The sequence below is a fragment of the Trachypithecus francoisi genome, unplaced genomic scaffold (assembly GCF_009764315.1).
Source record: "Trachypithecus francoisi isolate TF-2019V2 unplaced genomic scaffold, Tfra_2.0 Contig01474, whole genome shotgun sequence".
Classification (NCBI taxonomy): Eukaryota; Metazoa; Chordata; class Mammalia; order Primates; family Cercopithecidae; genus Trachypithecus; species Trachypithecus francoisi.
The window spans coordinates 1575787-1595165 of NW_022681435.1; the positions used below are offsets into that span (position 1 = coordinate 1575787).

Genomic DNA, 19379 nt, shown 5'->3' on the forward strand with positions numbered 1-19379 from the left:
AGATCTGAAAACAAACTTTTCTGGATCCAATGTATTGTTCTTCACTCAATGAGAGGCTTATTGTAAATAAATACAGTGCACGTGAGATGGGAATTAAGTGACAATTTGGAGTGGCACTATAAAATTATCTTAGGTGAAAATTCTGCTTATTAACAGCTTGTTTTTTTGTTGTTTTTTTGTTGTTTTTTTTTTTTTTGAGACAGTTTTGTTCTTGTTGCCCAGGCTAGAGTGCAGTGGCATGATCTCAGCTCACTGCAACCTCTGCTTCCTGGTTTCAGCGATTTTTATGCCTCAGCCTCCTGAGTAGCTAGATTCCAGGCACCCACTACCATGCTCGGCTAATTTTTGTATTTTTAGTAGGGACAGGGTTTCACCATGTTGACCAGGCTGATCTTAAACTCCTGACTTCAGGTGATCTGCCCACCTCAGCCTCCCAAAGTGCTGGGATTACAGGCGTGAGCCACTGCACCTGGCCTGATATTTTTCAGTTGAGAAATGGCTAAACTACATTATGTGTTAGTATTTTCCCTTAAGGGAAATTAATAACAATACCTGTTACTAAAGAACACAATTTGCTTGGCACTGTCTAGCCACTTGTGTCATTTTTTCAGCTGAAGGAAGTCAAGCTATTAATAAGTGAAAATTTTCACCAAAGAGAATTCTAGGTTACCAGTACAAATTGTCACACACTTGACATCATCTATCCCATCTCACCTTCAGTGTGTTAATAATTAACCTCTCCTTGAGTGGATAAAAATACCCCGGACTCAGAAAAACTGGGTGCTATATAGGCACTATCATCAGTCCTCAAAGCAACCCTTGTAAGGTAGGAAATATTGTATCTCTTTTTCTAGATGAGGAAACTGAGTCTCAGAAAGTTTCAGGGATTTACTAGAGGCCAAGAAACTCGAAAAGAGTCAGTGAAGTTTCTAACTAAGACCTATTGTGGTTTCAAAGTTCAGCCTTTACAGATACCATGCTGTTTCTTTTTTAGGATATATGCCTTTGATTTATTCCAAAGTGGACTGAAAAAAAAATTCGTTAGGCTTTGTTGCCTTTTTGGGAGCACTTCAGTGTGCTCTCTCTTTTTTGAATTAAGCTTTGACGTGGAACTAGATAATGATGACTGTTTCTATTTTCTATGACACCTGTGTAAAAATCAGTGCAGGCAAACAATATGATAATGTTCCAATTTCTCCTCTAATATGCCTGCCTATATATGTATTTTTTTGAAAGAAAAACTGGGATGTTAAATGTGAGTGAAATAGCTCTGGCTAGAATTCTGAGTAGTATGATTTCCAGTCTGCCGTTTGTCTTCTGGCTAATTCAAGATTCAGAATTGGTCTTAAATAATATTTGAAAAGTAGAGGCCTGACATTGATAATATTTGAAAATTATTAGGTGTTTAATAGACACAGAGCAACAAATACTTAATTTTCAGGTTGCTAGTGAACATGCTTGAGGTTTAGCTCCTTTTTTTCAGACTTTGCTTGTCTTCCCTATTACCTGATCCTTTTTTACATTTTGTAAATTAGAATGGTGCTACCCTTTTGTGTATCTCTAAGGGTGATATGAAAATTGGTTTACCTTTCTTTAGTGGACACTACGAATTAAATGGTAAAAGACCTATAGGTAGGCTAGATGGTGAGGCAAAGCTGCTCTGGGATGAGGCTACTAGCTCTGGGGTCAGAGGCTCAAGACCTTAACTCTGCCACTTACTAGCTACGTAAACTTGGGCAAGTCACAATCTCCTAGAGCAGTGGTATCCAATGGAGCTTTCTGCTGTAATGGAAATACTCTATATCTGTGCTATTCAATATGTTAGCCATGACACCTATGTGGCTACTGAGTACTTGAAATATAGCTAGTGTAATACAGAAGCAGAATTCAAACTTTTATTTAATCTTAGTAATCTAAATTTAAATAGCCTCATGTGGCTAATAGTTAACTTATTGGAGAATGTAGTCTTGGAGCACCAATCAACAAGCTCATGAATTAGTGATAAAAATGATTTCTTGCAATACTTCAGAATATAGCTGTGGGCTTAAATAAGACCATATATGTAATGTGATTTGTGAACTCCTCAAATATAAGTCATTAATATAATACCAATGATGATGATATCAGTAATGGTCACTGCTTGTACATAGGGCACAAACTAGAAAATCTCAGGTTACCAAGCTTGAACTTTAGAATTGGCTTCTACTTTTCTCCTTTCCATAGTTGTGTGGATCTGTGATCCGCACTTCCTGGGGGCAGATGGCAGCCATTGCAAGCTTAATGTACTGTGGGGGGACCAAAGTAGATAAAAAGGCAGGGAGTCCAGAGAATTAGATTCTAATTGTAACTCTGCCATTGACTAAGTGTGAAATCTTGGCTTCTGCTAAAGCTCCAGGAGCCAATTTTCTATAAGCTTTGACCAAGAAAGTTCTCCTAATGGTTTACAGGCTCATAAAGTGTCATCAAAAAAGGGATCCCAGAGGTTATCTTAACCAGTCCTTTTCTTTTTCTAGGCGAGAATGGTGAAGGCTACAGATAGTAAATGACTTGCCCAAGATCTCTTGACTGGGTGGTGGGAGAATCAGTCCTGGGATGCAGGTCTTTGTCTCCTTGCAACTGTACTCCAGGCTGTCACTGTCTGCTATCAAGGCAGCGGGGTGGGGAGAGCCACTGTTTAATGCCATTGAAGATAGATAGTAAATTGGTTATCATATATCCCCACTGGACTTAATCACAATTCTATAAAAGCTGTGTAAACCCTACTGTAATTAGCTTAGCACCATGAGGGAGATTCGTTCATGCAGCACACATTCCATTAACTAGCTGTGCAACTCTGCTTCTACATTTGTAAAAGAATGGGGCCGGAAGAGTCAATCTCCAAGGTCCTATCCGGATCTGAAACTCTGTAGTTCTAAAACTCATGCACTGAATTTTTTAAAATTGTAAATGAATTTTTGGTTTATTTATGACAGTAGTTCCTATGAATATCTGAAGAGCAAAGATACATACATACATGTGTGAGTCATATTATTCTGTCTACAGATATTATTTGGTGAACACATGGATCTGCAGACTTCTTGTGAAAACTCCACAGTTTTGGAAGGGCCTGGAATCTCCAGGTTCATGTTGCTGGTCTAGAGGGGCACTGTTCTCTGGGGTCTAATACAGAATCAACTAGGGTTTTATTTTTTGGAGTATCTGACATGTTTCTGTCCTTTTCCCCCCAAGCCAGTTGTTAGAGCTCCCAATCATGATTTTATATTTTTAATTAGAAATTTTCGAATATATACTACATGCACAATACAATATTTAGAGTTGTATAGAAGGGGACATGATAAAAAGATACTTTTCCCCAGGCACCACTTTTAACAGTAGGACCACCAACTATCACGTTTGCCCTGTACTGAGGGGTCTTCTGGGAAATGGAAGGTTCAGTGCTAAAACTGAGAAAAATCTCAAGTAAACCAGAACAAATGTGTCACCTTGCCAGGTTTCCTGATGCACCCAATTCCTGATTGATGATCTAGCACCCATCTTAGCAGTTTCCCCGACATGGAATTTCAATGGACACAAAGCAGTCAGTGTTCAACATTTTTCTCAATGACATCTGAAATGAGTAAAACTCACCACTCCAAAGGAAAGCATCTCAAAGCCTTTGAATATTTCATATCCTATAAGTTTTGGAGGAAAGGGGACAAGTGTTAAAAACCAGACCAACTTATTCAAAAGAAATAGAATCAATACGGCAACTACAATTGTGCAACTAGTGATCTCTAAAGAGTTGAGAAGATTTTATGCACGAGAATACATTATTACTTGATGAAACCAGCCTCCTAAAGAAAAATCACGGGACTCATTTAAAACTCATTTGTTGAAAGATTTGAAAATGGATTAAAATTGACTTCTGCTTTCAGTAACACTAAATAATGGAATTAAATAAGGATCTCGAGTTGACAGGTCAAAAAAAGAAACCAATGTAACCTAATAACTCCTTTCCATTTTTAATTTCTATAATTTTATGTTTGGGAATAATGGTAATGCTTTCCATTTCTGAGGGGTGAGCAGTTCATTCTAGAAAGTGAATGATGTACATTCCTTAATATTTTCCCCCAAAATGAAGCTTCTATTTACCTTTTTAAAATTTCATATGTAAGGTTTTTCAAAATATTCCTCTGTTTTATTGAAAAGAACACAAAATTTTGTTTTTCCTTTAAACCAACTTATTCAAATCACCATATATTCATGGAGTAGCTATTATGTTTAAGGGACTATTCAGAGTGCTGTGGGAAATACTAAAAATGATTAAGAGATTCCCTGCCCTCAAGGAGCTTAAATTCAGGTGTAATAAGTACCCAAACAGCTCTAAAAGCAGACAACATAAAATAATTGTCATAAAGAAAGTTTAATAAGGAAGGGCTAGTACATCTAATTGATGAGTAGGAACAACTTTAAAGATGGAAATAATAATTGAAATGGATCTTAATAATGAGTAGAATTTCGATGATGCAAAGCATTAAACTTTAGGTTCAGGGGACTGTGTGATAAGTATTGTTGGACTGGAGTGTCTGGTGTATTGGGAGGGTCAAAAAGAAGTTGGAGCTATTTGAGCAGACCAAGGACAATAGGAAGAATTAGTGACTAAATTCCTCAGTCAATAGGGAGTAAATGCAGATTGCAGGGCAGAGGCATGATACCCTCAGACCTGCATTTCACTGTTTTTCCTCAGCACTGGTTTACAGTATGAATGGGAATGAAAAGAGCATAGTAGAGATGGAGACCAGGAGATAAGATAAGAAGTGTCGAGAACCGCTGGGCGTGATGGATCATGACTGCAATCTCAGCACTTTGGGAGGCCGAGGCAGGCGGATCACTTGAGGTCAGGAGTTTGAGACCAGCCTGGCCAACATGGTGAAACCCCCTTCTCTACTAAAAATACAAAAATTAGCCGAACATGGGGGTGGGTGCCTGTAATCCCAGTTACTCAGGAAACTGAGGCAGGAGAATCACTTGAACCCGGGAGGTAGAGGTTGCAGTGAGCTGAGATCACACCATTGTATTCCAGCCTGGGTGACAAGAGTGAGACTCTGTCTCAAAAATGAAACAAAACAAACAAACAAGTGATGAGAGCCTCAACAAAGGTAATAGGAACAAAAAGGAGGGAACACAAAAAGGAGGGAGGAATGTGGTTAAAAATCTTCATAACTTGAAGCGCCTGAGTAACAGGAAGTCAAAGGTGACTCAGGTTGAACCTTGACAAAGGGGACTTAAGTTGGTGCTAAAAAAGCAGAAATGGGGGAGAAAGATGAAAGGTTGGATCTTCTTGGAAATTATTTCCATTTGTATTACTTGATGTTGATATTTTCCTTCACATTTTTCTCTAATGTTATGCTATCTCTAATTTTTAAAAGATTTCCTTTTCTTTTAAATATCTTTCCAGCCCCTTGAAGCTAGCATTTTATTGTGAACTTTCTTACTGCTCAGTACTGCATGGACACTTGGTAGTACAAGCTACACAGAGTCTAGATTTACATTGCCCTAAATTAAACGAATTGTGAGCTCTTTCAATCTTTCTTTTACTCCAAGCAAAATATGAAATAGCTTTTCAAAATGTCGATAGGGTAGTTAGGGGAAGAACAGCAATCACAGATTTTAATATAAAAATTCGCATTATACTCCCAACTTTGTTTAAACAGAAAGAACTGTTATCTAATGGTGCTTTCCACCGGGTTCACATCACCCTCACTGCCTTCGATTATCTCCTGAGCTATTGATGCTACCAGATCTAACCCTCTAGCACGAGTCAAAATGCGGAGGCTTTCCAAGAGGCTTGGGAATGTAAATGCTTTTATTTCCTTCCTCTCAGATTGGTAAATATTCCATTAGGTTGATAGCAAAAGTGTTGTCCCAAATAAAGACATGGGCTATTCCCTGACTGCAGTTATTATAGTTGAAATCTTCTCAGTCACAATGGTGGCAGAAACCACTAACTCTCTTCCTGACTTAGTCAAATTAGAAGGTGTTTGTCATTCTTTGCCTGGCTAGCAGGAAATTAAGTTTCAGTGAAGCATTTGGGTCACACCCTTAGTATCTAAGAATGATCTCCTCATAAGACAAGTTTACAGTATTCAGTTGCTCTGGGGCATTACCTTTTGATTACTTTTTTCATAGAGTGAACATGTTTAAGTCAGCTTTAATATTTTACACAGCTGTTCCAGTTTCAAGACCAGCATCGTTTTGAGTCACGTGGCAACCCTGGCGAAGTCTCCAGTAATGTCAGAGGAGAATCTGGAAAAAATTGTCTGAATGTTTTCTCAAAAGTAATCAGTTTTATTTCTTCAAGTGGGCATTGTTTTCATTGTAAAATAGTATCCAGCTCTGACAGGCGTTAAGTGGTGGTGGCTGCCTAATCTTAAATGGAAGCAACAAAATGAATCTGCCTACAAAATAATGCCTTTCTACCAACATGTTTTTCTCATTCACTTTTTTCTTTCCTTTCACTGATGACTTTCCAGCTGTTCGTTGGGTCAGACATAGTTCTTGCCTGTTTTTCTTTGTAGGCTGTTGACTCTCTGGGACTCACATTTCGGTGGCATACTCCTTTTTTTTTTTCCCTTTGGTATGTTCTCCGACATTTCAACATGCTAAGAAAAGCATTCTACAATTTCCACCTGGGGCAAACTTGGAACATTTCATTCTAAAGTTCTGCTATTTCTAGTTCGTCAAATGATTTTAGAAGCATTTGAATAAGAGTAAAAATCACAGACTGATTGAAGAACCAGCACATCACTTGATTGCTTCTCTCTGTTTATATTTTCCAGCTCACACCTGAATTCCATATAGTTTTCATGCCATTTAATAACATTTGAAAAATTGCTTTCTCTCTCCTCCCCCCTCCCCCAAGCAGAAAACTACCTGAAGAGAAAAATCAGTAGCCCTATATACCATTCATCCATTCATTTCATCTTTTGTTGATTTTGTAAGGAAGAAGCTATGTAGGTGCTTAGCTTTAACTTTATAATTAAAATTCAGAATATGATACAATTATCTCTGTGTTGTATTAATGCACATGTCTGTGGTTTTTCAGGTAATTGACCATTTAAATTTGACAATTGTGATCCATTCCAAAAATATTTGTACTGTCCATTTCCCTATTTATTTCCCATATTCCTTTGTCCCTGAAAAATAATCCGTTGTTATTAAGGAGAAGCCATATGAGCATTTGGAGCCCTCCTACCCTGAGGGTGATTGGGAAGTCTGTACTTTCATTTTTATTTTACATTTTTATACTTTGCACTTTACAGTGTGATTCAAAGTTGCCGAGTCAAATGTAATCTTTGTACTTACAAATAAATTCAAACAGCTTTGAAATTGTTTGTCACAATTTTCATTTGGGCCCTTAGAATCTTGCTTTCTTTTTGTAAAAGCCACATTTTGCATTCATAAACCATTGCATGTTGCTCATTTAACCCTGTTCCCACGCTCCACTCCAAATGCATTACTGAGTGACCCCGCATGTCAGCACTATAGCATTGTACAGTAAATAGAGTGTTTTGCTTCATAAATCAAGCATAGAACTTATAGCCAACTTCAGCATAAAAAAGTCACTGAAATAATATGGCCCAGCTGCAGGAGAGAGACATTGTATTCATAAAGCTAGCCTTAAATTACTGACATTTAAATCCAGATTTGACAAAGCTAAGACTATTTTGGAGGATTCTGAGTAATCCTCATGAAATTCCAAATTTTTCTTTTGTTGTTTTGAAGGATATTCGTTTTTGAAAGGAGAGGTTAGATTCCATCCTCCCCACAGTTATCTTTGATGGTATCAGCAAGGCACTCTTGGGTGGCCAGTTCACATAATCATCCAAGTCACTTTGCAAATCGTTTATTTTTTCTTTGGGAACCTGCTCTCTGAGGCATAGCTCTCTGATATTATTGTGTCAATCAGCAGCGAAATGCAAAGGTGATTTGAAAAAATCAGGTTTGGGTTTCTCACCCATCTAAATCAAATTGAACACTAACGTCTCATTGAGGATGTCCAAGGATAGAAACTAATTTTATTTTGAGAAGCAATTTGTATTTCTCTGTTGGAAAAAAAAGAAAGTCGAAAAGCCCGGCAATCAGCCAGACTTCCAGCTTTCACTGTTCTCTGTTCATTTTCCTTATAGGTAGCAGTTTTGAATTCAAAATTTAAAAATACACCAGAAGAACACATATTTACAGTGCTCTCTCCGAAAGCATGCTTTGAAAATCACCTATAACGGTAACAACCTGTCATTGGAGAATTGTGAACAGACTGGCTAGTTTAGGCCATAATCTCTCTAGCCAACGCAATTTGCTGAAGAAAATTAAAATTATTCTGTTTTCCCATTAAATTTCACTCTCCCTACCTCACCAAAAAGTCTGCTTTTTAAAGCACAAAACTAAATGCTTACAACAAACATAATTAAAATAGTATAAGAATTAATGAGATATATGAAAAAGTGATGTCTTTATCTTATTTTTCATGCAAGCAGATTGATATGCATTACCCACTTTGTTAAAAACATTTATCTAGTAACTATAACATGAGTTTGACCTGATTTTTTTTTTTTACTTTAATGTCCTTACTAACAGGTAATTTCTTTGTTCACCCAGGATAGAAGAATGCAACTGAATTATGTTCTTGAATAAATTGCCTTCTGGAATTCAACTACTTCTTTTGGAAAGTAGCAATATCTTCAAATTAACCTCAGTTAACACGAATGGACTAAAAAAATTGTTCAAGAATTTATGTAGTTCAAAAATTGTCAGATTTGTGGAAATGAATAATGTGTTTGGATTTTTGGAAGACCTTTACAAATTTTGAACCTCCTGCAGTTCCATTTGGTGTAAAGAATTATACTGTAAACAAGGGGCTCCATCTGTACTTTTGAAATAACTATTCAGTTTTCCATTTCAGTGCTCAGACAAATTGACACGACAAACTGAAAAGCAGAAGTTAGTGTTCAAAGAAGTTCAAGAGTAAACATTTAGTCAACTCGTCTGCTCAGATTGAGAGAGATTCGGTGCACAGGAGTCTACAATTCTGAATGTAGGTTCTAGAATGGCAATGAAGACTGTCAGGGAGTGGACTTTCCAGTTGCCTCAGGTCACATCTAAAATATGAATCTATCCATAGGGTCCTCACATTTCTAGGTATTTTATATGCATTTTGCCACACTTAGGAATGAGAAGAAATATTTGTATTAAAACTTTATTTGCTAACTTTAGCTTTTTTTCTGCCCCTTTCACTGCTGACTTCAGGCTACTATTTGGTCTCCATATTTGGCTAAGGGAATAAGAAATCACATTTCTAGGAAGCAGACCAAGGTGACAACAGCTGTCGGGAACTTCTTCCATAGAACCCAGCAAGGGAAGTTATACAATGCTGTTTGAGTCATTATTTCAATTCAGCTCAACAGGAAATTACAGATCACCAATGCATAAGGTTTTATGCTAGGTGCTCTGTGATCTGCTTATAGCAGAAGCTGTCATGTTTAAACCAAAATTTAGGTAAATATAAATGGAGAGGGAGGAGAGCAATAAGTCCAGACTCCCACAGAACATTTGGTGCATGTCATTCTCCTGATCTCAACATTTTTTTTTCCCTAGTGCTTTCTATTTAGGCCTATTGCTCCAGGATTTGGGGTCCAGTCCCAGTTTCTCTTACGATGCCCAAGAGTCACGCATGCCCCAGTCAGACATGCATTCTCATTGGGTCTGCATGAAGCCTTGCACATCCTGTGAGAGACTATTCTCATGCCTCTTGCTTTTCAGTAATACACGTTCTTCTCATTTCCCATTCTTTACATGCTCTCTCCTTTCGGGGCTAATATAAAGCTTCCATTCTTGGTGCAATCATGCCTGCAGTACTGCATAGTGTGGCTGTACTCTCCTTCCACATCTTACAGCACGTATGGTCTCTACCATTAATCTGGAATACACCACGCATACCCTGGCATCGTGATCTATCTTGTAATATGTCTGTTTTTCTCTCCAACGAGATCATGTGTTCTCTGAGAAATCACAATGTCTTTTTGTTCCCTTTGGCCTGAGTACATAGTAGGCTCTCAAGGACATTTGGCTGATTTAACGATGAAGCATTGTGTGGGAGTCTGTGAAATTGGACAAGTTAATGTGGTACATTCCCATGGCAGTTAATCTGTGCAGATTTGTGTTGGATTAAATTCATCAAACTTAGATAAGACTCTTTCTGCTACTGACTGGTGCAGTATTATTTCTTCCAGATGAAAAGACAACTAAATTTAAACCTCTCTAAAGTGTGGAATGCAATTGAAAGCAACTTAAATTCTGAAAACGTTTTATTTATTACAAGAATACCATTAAATTTCTGAGGTTGTCCCGCTCAGGGGAACATTTAATAATTTATTTAACAGTTAGATTATCTCCATGCAATGTCCTAAAAGAGATATCAAGGAAACTCTGGATGAGGATAAGGGATGGGAAATAGCATTGAATCCATGTTTTTTGGCATTTCATTCTCCCTGACAACCCTGCAAGGTGGATGGAATTATCTTAATTGTATGCATGAGAAATCAAAAATTCAATTGTTAAATTAATTGTCCAAGGTACACAGAGACAATTCAAGCCTCTCTGTTTTTTATGTCTCTTGTCCTACACCATCACTGTTGCAATAAGAAAGCCTGCGCTATTCTGATAATTGGGTTGATGTCTCATCAAAAATTCTCATTTCGTTCCAACAGGAACATTGCCAGAACTTTCCCCTATGTGTGGTGCTGTGGCATTTCTACAGATTTGGGATGTGGGAGTGATTCTGTTGCAAGGCAAATGTGGTTTGGTTCATCCGGTAGGATAAAGCCTTTAGGTAGAAGACTTCAGAGTCTTCCTCAGTTATGTTTTTCCCCTTGACCAAAGCTTGCAGCTCTGGGCAGTAATCTGATAGGTTACTTGGTTCTATATGAGAGGCTGTTAAGTCTGAGGGGATGGAACATCAAGACAGGTATCCTAGAGAGGGCCAGGATGATCACTAATGAAGAGCTTGCATATGAAGCTTCAGCAGACAAAGTTGGACCAGGGAGACATTTGGTTTATATTTTGCATTGGACCTGTCAGTGCTCATCCATCACACCTCTTATGGGTAGCAGTGCTCCTGTAGTTTGTCTGTGGTCATCTCATGGTTTTTGTTTGTTTTGATCATGTTTTGCTTTCATAGGTCTCCCTGGAGTGGACTTGATTCTCCACTTCCCTTTCCTTTCTCCTTTCTCTGATCAGTACAAGGCTAACTTTGTTTATGTTCTAAGTGGCTCTTCATTTTTTCATTTACCAGCTCTGTTGATGCCCTGTCAACTCTGCTAGACTAGCTGTGGTAGTCTCACAAGATGGCTGCCACAATTCTTCCTCTCCTTCTATGCATGTGACACTTCTCTCCTTACAAATAAGGCCTAGACCCTTCCCCTGAAATCTGGCCTGGCCTTGTGACTTGCTTTAGTCAATAGAATGTGAAAGAAGTGATACTGGACAAGTTCTGATCCCAGCCCTCAAGAGGTCTGGAGGCTTCCACTTTCTTTCTTGGAAGCCAGCTCTATGTAAAAACTCAAACTACCTCGAGATCACCATGTTGTAAAAAAGGCCTGGCTAGCCACTTGGAGAGACCTTGTGGGAAGAGAAAGAGAAATAGAAACTCAGCCGGCTCCCGTTGTTTCAGCCATCACAGCTGAGGAACCAGACGGCTGAGTGAAGGAGCCATCTTGGATCTCCCAGCAACCGTCATGGGGAGCAAAGCAACCACTCAGCTAGGCCTAGAATAGATTACAAAATTGGAGAAATAATTTTTTCGTTGTTTTAAGCCACTGAGTTTTGGAGTGTTTTGTCATGCAGCAGTAAATAATTGAAACAGTTGTTTAAAGCATGCATCCATAATCCACTGTGATATTCTAGAGCTGTGTGATACAATATGGTATTAGCCAAATGTGGTTGCTTAAATTTAAATTAATTAAAACTAAAGAAATGTAAAAATGCAGTGTCTCAGTGTCTCTAGCCACATATGAGGTGCTCAGTAGCCTTTGTTTTGGAAAGTATACATGAAACCTTTCCATCATGAAAGAAAGTTCTGTTGGATCATAGTCATTTTCCTTTTTCTGGAACTGTATGTTACTTATTTGTCAAGAAATATCAGTCCTAGGAAATTAGTTCAGTGGAGCACAAAGCTTTTGTAAGGAGTAGAGACAGCTCCTCTGGCACAGGTGCACAGGAGCCAGGCTAGGTGTCAAATATCAGGCCAAGATGGTCTGCCCTTAGCCTGTAGGCAGTGGGAACAAAGGTTTTTAAAAGATGGAGATGACCTCAGCTTCCAAATATGTTCTTAGGGAAGGTGAATCTCATGCAACATAAATTTACCTGGGTTCTACACCGAAAGGACCTCTCTTAATTTTGTTAGTCATTTATTTATCCAAACTTCTCTTATTGTCAACTGTTGTTTATTTCTTCAATTATAATTTTAACTCACCCTCCTGGGGGAAGGGTAGGAATAGAATCAAGACTATTTTCTGTCAATGGAGTAATTTGGCAACTCATTATATCTCGACTTAATAGAATTGGCATAAAACACAACAAAAGTCATGGTGCTGTTTAAAATATTACAGTTTTCCACAACATCACTGATAAAGATACATTTTTTACATCTTCTCTACGCCAATAAAAATACAAATCTCAACGTTTTTTGCTATGGGTTCTCTCATTATTGTTTTTAACATGAAGTAAAATAAATGTTCCTTATCTGTGTTGAAACTAAATCACAAACAACCTGGTCTAATATCAAACAAAGAACATAAAATAATTATGTTGAATATATATATTATTATAACAATTTTTTTTTTTTTTTTTGAGGCGGAGTCTCGCTCTGTCGCCCAGACTGGAGTGCAGTGGCCGGATCTCAGCTCACTGCAAGCTCCGCCTCCTGGGTTTACACCATTCTCCTGCCTCAGCCTCCCGAGTAGCTGGGACTACAGGTGCCCGCCACCTCACCCGGCTAGTTTTTGTATTTTTAGTAGAGACGGGGTTTCACCGTATTAGCCAGGATGGTCTCGATCTCGTGACCTCGTGATCTGCCCGTCTCGGCCTCCCAAAGTGCTGGTATAACTAAAAGAAAAGTTATATTTGAGTAGTTCGGTTTTGTAGTAATTCTCTTTTTGTAGAATGTGACATAAATCAGCTTATCTCAATTAAAACCTAATAGATTTCTAATAGCATAAACTGTAGGCCTCCTTCAATATATCTGTTTACTATTTTAAAAATAATAGTGCAACAGGGAGCTGGAAAGCTTTTGGCTTCCTCACTTTGAAGGTGCAGATGTTGATCTTGGTATTGGTTTATTCTCTGGTAAGTGAGGTGACCATGGACAGGTTCCATCACCTATTAGATATGTCTGTAGGAGGACCCCAAGGTCCCTTCAGGACTGCGTTCGTTGATTCCACACTTTCTTATAAGCTCTTCCAGCTTGAGCTACTGAAAAAAAAAAGATTCTTTTGACTCAAGATGTTACCAAAGTATATTAAAAAAAAGAACACTACAACTCTGCTATTCCTCCCATTGGGACCTGATTCTTTGCTCCCCAAATTAAAAAAAAAAAAATCAGGACTGAGTGCGAAGACCCACTGGTTCCTAAAATTTATCCCACCATGGTTAGTTTGGGAGTGGTTAAAAGGAAAGAAAAAATAGAACATTTCTTTCTCAAAAAATATTTTTCTGTCTCTGACTCCCTGCCATGCTCTCATTTTAATGTGTTGGTGGCTAGGTCATTTTCGTTTTTTCTCCCAGATCTTCATGATCGCAGCTACCATATTTATGTAGAGTATCTGCAGAGAATTCTCTCCCACACAGCTAAGAAGAATTTTTGTTCTCAAAGCCATTTGTTGAAGTAACCATATGGATACGTCTCCCTCCTGTTATTCTGGTCTTGGGACTTTTTCTTATTTACATTCATCCTTGCTGCCTTCATTCTGTCCATCCACCCATCCATTAGTCCATAAGACATGCATGAATTATAGACCTATTCTCATGACACTTCTGTAGGGCTATGAGAAATGAAAGATCATGCAGAAGTATCTTCTCCTGAATAGGGCAGTAAGGTAGCTGGAAAGATTTCCAAGTCTTAACTTTGGAGGTGTAGATGGAGATCCTGGTATTGGCTTGTCCAGTGTAAGTTTTTTGTCTTTGGACAGGTTACATCTCCTGTAAGATATGTGAAGGATGTTGGCAAAAGAGTGGAGATTATCTTGCCCTAGAAGGAGAGAAGCCCAAGAACAGCCCACAAGAAGCTGTCCCTCAGCTCAATGCACTGATGCTGGGTGACTGTGGGAGTGACAAAGGACAAATTAGTTCCTCACCTGAACCCTCGTTACTCATTGTAGTTTGTCCTTATTTCCATAGGCACCAGAATTCTTTTTCTATTTCTGCCACCTTCCCTTTATCTTGCTTCATCTATGGCTACTGGAAAAACAGTCATCCTTTATTGCTCTCAGATGTATATCATCTATAGGTATATCTATCAGCTATATGCATAATGCATCATGTAAAAAATAACTATGTTGAAAGTAGGACGCAATAGATCTGCAGGACTGAGTAAATCTCATACATTAGAATATTTTCTTTGCAGTGCCTTATAAATCACAATGATCTCAAATGATTCAGTGGAAATATCAACAAGTCTGATAGAGCTATTTGAACATGAAAGTCAAATTAAATATTCTAATTGTTGATTGGTAATATTTGCTGGGCACTTGCTACATGCCAGGTATAATGCTAACAGCATGACAGGCATTATCTTATTTAATCCTCTTGACAAGCCTAGGAGGTAGGTGTCAATATCATCCACATGTTTCAAACAGAGAAATTGCTATTCAGTAACATAACCAAGTTCTTACAGCTAAAAGGATGCTAAGCCAAGAATCAAACCTAGTCAGGGTGGGTCCAGAGTTTCTCTCTTAGCCATCTTGTCTCTTTGATCCATTAAAAGCAAGCAAACAAGCAAACAAACAAACAAAAAGCTTCTCTGTCATCTCCTGCTCTCCACCCATAAGAGGCAACATTAAGACTCAGGTTTATTGAGAACCATGCTTATGCTCAGAGAATCCATCATGATTGTCAGCACAGAATGCTTTCATTCTGACTAGATGATCATCGAACAAGTCCTTGGAGGGCCACATGAGACCTTGATTCTGGTGTAAGCTCAACCACCGACCAGCTTCGTGACCATCTCTGAGCTAATGAGCCAAACAACTGTTTTTGTTTCCTCTCTTTATCTGTTCATATGACTTTTTTCCTTCACATTTTTCAGCTCACTGTTTTGAAAAGTTGTGACTTGATATATGCAGCCTCCTCTTTCTCATAGATTCTCTCTGTCTAGTCAGACACTAAGCTCCTGTAGGCAGGAACTGTCTCTTGTGAGATCTGCACCAGTACCTAGTGTTGGAGAGCTGGAGTGAATTAACTGTTTCAAGATAGTTAATATCTTTTATTTTCTCCATCAATACCTGTCATAAGCATACCTCCTTCTCAGATGAAGAAAGAATTTTGGTGATAAACAATAATTAGTAGATCCCCATCAAGAGTTAGAAGAGGAAATCCAAAAAGTAAACAAACAAAACAGCAAAAGTAATTAAGAGTTGTCAGGCAAGTATCAGGAAGAGGTTGCAGCCCCAGCTGGATGGACGCAGCTGGTCAGAGGCTGGAAGGAGCCCACAGCTTGGGGAGATGGAGTGTATGAGTGAGGAAGGAGAAGTGTCACCCTAGAAATGGACACATGAGGACAGACATTCATGACTTCATTTGAAAACATTTATTTATCACACCTTATATGTTGCTAATATGGATTGGCTGCATCCCCCCACCCCCAACAAAATCTCATCTTGAATTCCCATGTGTTGTGGGAGGGACCCGGTGGGAGGTGGTTGAATCAGGGGGGCAGGTCTTTCCTGTGCTGTGTGCTGTTCTCGTGATAGTGAATAAGTCTCACAACATCTGATGGTTTCAAAAACAGGAGTTCCCCTGCACAAGCTGTCTCTCTGTGCCTGCTGCCATCCATGTAAGATGTGACTTGCTCATCCTTGCCTTCCACCATGATTGTGAGGCCTCCTCAGCCATGTGGAACTGTTAAGTCCATTAAACCTCTTTCTTTTGTAAATTTCTCAGTCTCATGGTAATTCTTTTGTAAATTGCCCAGTCCTTATCAGCAGCGTGAAAACGGACTAATACAGTCATGTACTAAGCTACAAGGATAAATAAGACACAGCCTGGTTTTCTGAAGGCTTACATCTGGTAGGGAAGAGAGAGATCTAAATAAAATCAATCAATCAGAAAGATAAATAAAATAAAGAGGGTACAGATTAACCTGGAGACCCAAATGAATGATCTGCTTCATGGTAGAGGTCAGACCCGAGAAGCCTTATGCAAGGAGAGTCCTGAGGTTTTCACTTGGATAAGAGCAGGAGGTCATTCTGGTACCACATGAACCTAGGAAGCTGGCTGGCACAGATACTTGGCTGCCGGGACTTGCAGAGTTGGTTTCAGCTAGAGTACCAGGTGCTGTTGGTGGAGATCACAAAGATTGGGATGGGGGTATTTTTGGGTTCCATATGTCAGTACATAGGTCAGGAAGAGCAGATAGAAAAGAAGGAATTTGGCAAAATTATACAGATACTCTTTCATTGCATCAAAACTTGTTGCTTCTTTTTTTCCTTAATTTCAGTAACAACAAATATTTATGGGGCATTTCCTGTATGTTGCACACTGTGCTTAGCTCTGCACATGTAGTAAGGGTTGTTTTGCAACCTACTCTATGGTAGGAAGCTGGGAAGGATTCAAGGAAGGTGACATTACTTTGTAAACTGAAGGACCTGAAAATCTGTATGCAAAGACAAGAGCACAAGCAAGAAATAACTAGACAATGCTATAAGAAACTGCAGAGTTAACTGCTGCTGCATCCTGAAAGTAGCAAGGTAAATAGGGGTACTTTGCCTCTGCAAAAGGACATCTTTGCAACTTAACACAGTTTTCATCTCTAAACACTGGACTGCTCTACGGGGCCTGAAGCAACATGGAGATTTGCTTAATGAACATACTGCAGACACAGGAGCTAAATGGTATTTATTAGTTTTACTTGTCCCTCCTATATTAACAAGTAATCACATGCTGATGCCAGAGGGTTCAAGGATGAATGAAGTCTAGAAACTGACAGGACATAAATAGTTAACAGTAAAACCTTGGGCCCTCTCTGAACCTTTCAAGGCAGCCAGTAAATTTAAAGCAGCAGTGAGAAAACAGCCACTTCTGCTCACCCATGGAAACAGTTAAGCTGCCACAATTTGCACAAGGTGCAACTAACAGATCAGCCTTGCAGAGGACCCGGTACACGCTGCACATTGCGGTGGTCTCACCTCGGTCATAGAGTCTCTGCCTCCCAGCTGGGCTGAAGGAATTAGCTTGCACACCAGAATATTAATGTCAGCATCTTTTATCACATGAGTTGGAGATTTGCAACCATTTGAAAAAACCACCAACTCTGCTTGTGATTATCTGTGATTTAGAGAAAGGGGCAAAGTTATCATTGAAAAAAAAGTCTGTCATCAAATGTGTTGATGGCAGCCTCTGTATAAGAAAATGTCACTGAAAGCACTTGGAATGCTTTCTTATTTAAAAGCTATCATAACAATGTAAAATTAAACAAACCAAAAAATAAATACACCCAAAATTCTAGAAGGTGCTTTAAAAAGAGAATGAAAGGGATACTTCACCACTTCTACCCACCCCCCACAAATCCAACTGGCTATGAATTGGATATCAATGTAGACAGAGACACATCATAAAATATTTTGGGATTGTGTGCTGCTATTTGGTATATGTTGCCCATCTTGTTAGGATTGGGTGACAGACCAAACAGGAAGACTCAGGGAAAGGTGGAGGGTAATGGGATAGGGTTAAACTAGGGGTAAGGTAGGACTCAGGACTCACCCAGTAGGTAGAGTCTTGCTTTCTGCCATGGTCAGGACTCAGGGCAGCAGAAACCAACAAAGTCCAACAGAGAGAAGCCAACTTTGACACTGGACAAGGTCTTCTTCAGGCACGAAACATCTCCTACTTTTAGGACACAGATAATTAAGAACCCAGCCTCAGGTGTCTCAAGTTCTTACATTCCTGTCACCAAATCCCAAAGTCAAAGCAATTTCTCCCTATGCTTCACAGATGCTGTCCGAGGGTGCATCAAAGTCAACAAGAAACGTGCTGTCTGTCTTCTGGCCACGACCATTGTGAGACAGCAGGATGTTCTCATTATACACTCAGTGATGGTAAAAGTCTGTGCCAGTAAAACCTGTTACAACACAACTATCATGGAATTTTTTTTTTGAGACAGAGTCTCACTCTGTTGCCAGGCTGGAGTGTCATGGCGCAATCTCGACTCACTGCAACCTCTGCCTCTCGGGTTTAAGTGATTCTCCCGCCTTAGCCTCCTGAGTAGCTGGGACTACAGGTGCGTGCCACCATACCTGGCTAATTTTTGTATTTTTCATAGAGACAGGGTTTAACCTTGTTGGCCAGGATGGTCTCAATCTCTTGACCTTGTAATCCACCTGCCTTGACCTCCCAAAGTGCTGGGATTATAGGCGTGAGCCACCACGCCCAGCCTGCAGTTTTCTTTAAAAAAAAAAATAAAATTCTGCTGTAACTTTTCTCATATGAATACTTTTTGTCTTAAGATCTTAACCTAGATAAATCATTTCCTTAAATATTTCATAAAGTGCGATGTTTAGTGCCTATCATGGTATATGTCTTCATTGAATCCCTCTCCAACTGCCCTTGGCCTCTTTAGGGATCTCTGCTTTGTCTTCTCTTATTTGTTACCCATGTTTTTTTAATGTGCTAATAACTAATGATATGTTCTGCCTTACCTCACCTGACACTGGAGAACGCCTGCATCAGCACGTACTCACTTTTTTCCCATCCACAGAAGACAGCAGTTCTGTACACTGCAATTCCCTGTGATGTGCTCAACTTATAGGCTGTGACACTTTAAGAGGCAAGTCAATCCTAGTCTCATAATGCCACACCATTGTGTGTTGGCATTGTCATTGAGAACTCTTCCCTGCCTGATCTTCCAGCATGTCAGTCAATATTCATTAGCCAAATGTAAGCTGAGTGTCTGTTAAACACTCAGTGGCAGGCACTAGATGATATTCACCCTCATGCTGGTAACATAGTAACATGGAATCAAATAATACCTAGTGCCCACCATCAGAGAGTGTTAGGTAAAGACAGGCACAGAAACAGTTGATCCTAGTGTCATGGTAGTGACATGCACAAATGTTGTGCACTGTATGCTATAA

The 19379-nt window shown here is 39.2% G+C and overlaps 1 long non-coding RNA gene across 1 annotated transcript in view; it reads right to left on the reverse strand.

The window, feature by feature from the left end:
• LOC117098785 overlaps positions 1-19024 on the reverse strand; it is a 33598-nt gene extending 14574 nt beyond the window's left edge. The window contains exon 1 of the long non-coding RNA XR_004443597.1: positions 18987-19024. This is a non-coding gene — a long non-coding RNA (uncharacterized LOC117098785). The remainder of the gene's footprint in view (positions 1-18986) is intronic.
• Between the last annotated feature and the right edge of the window lie 355 nt (positions 19025-19379).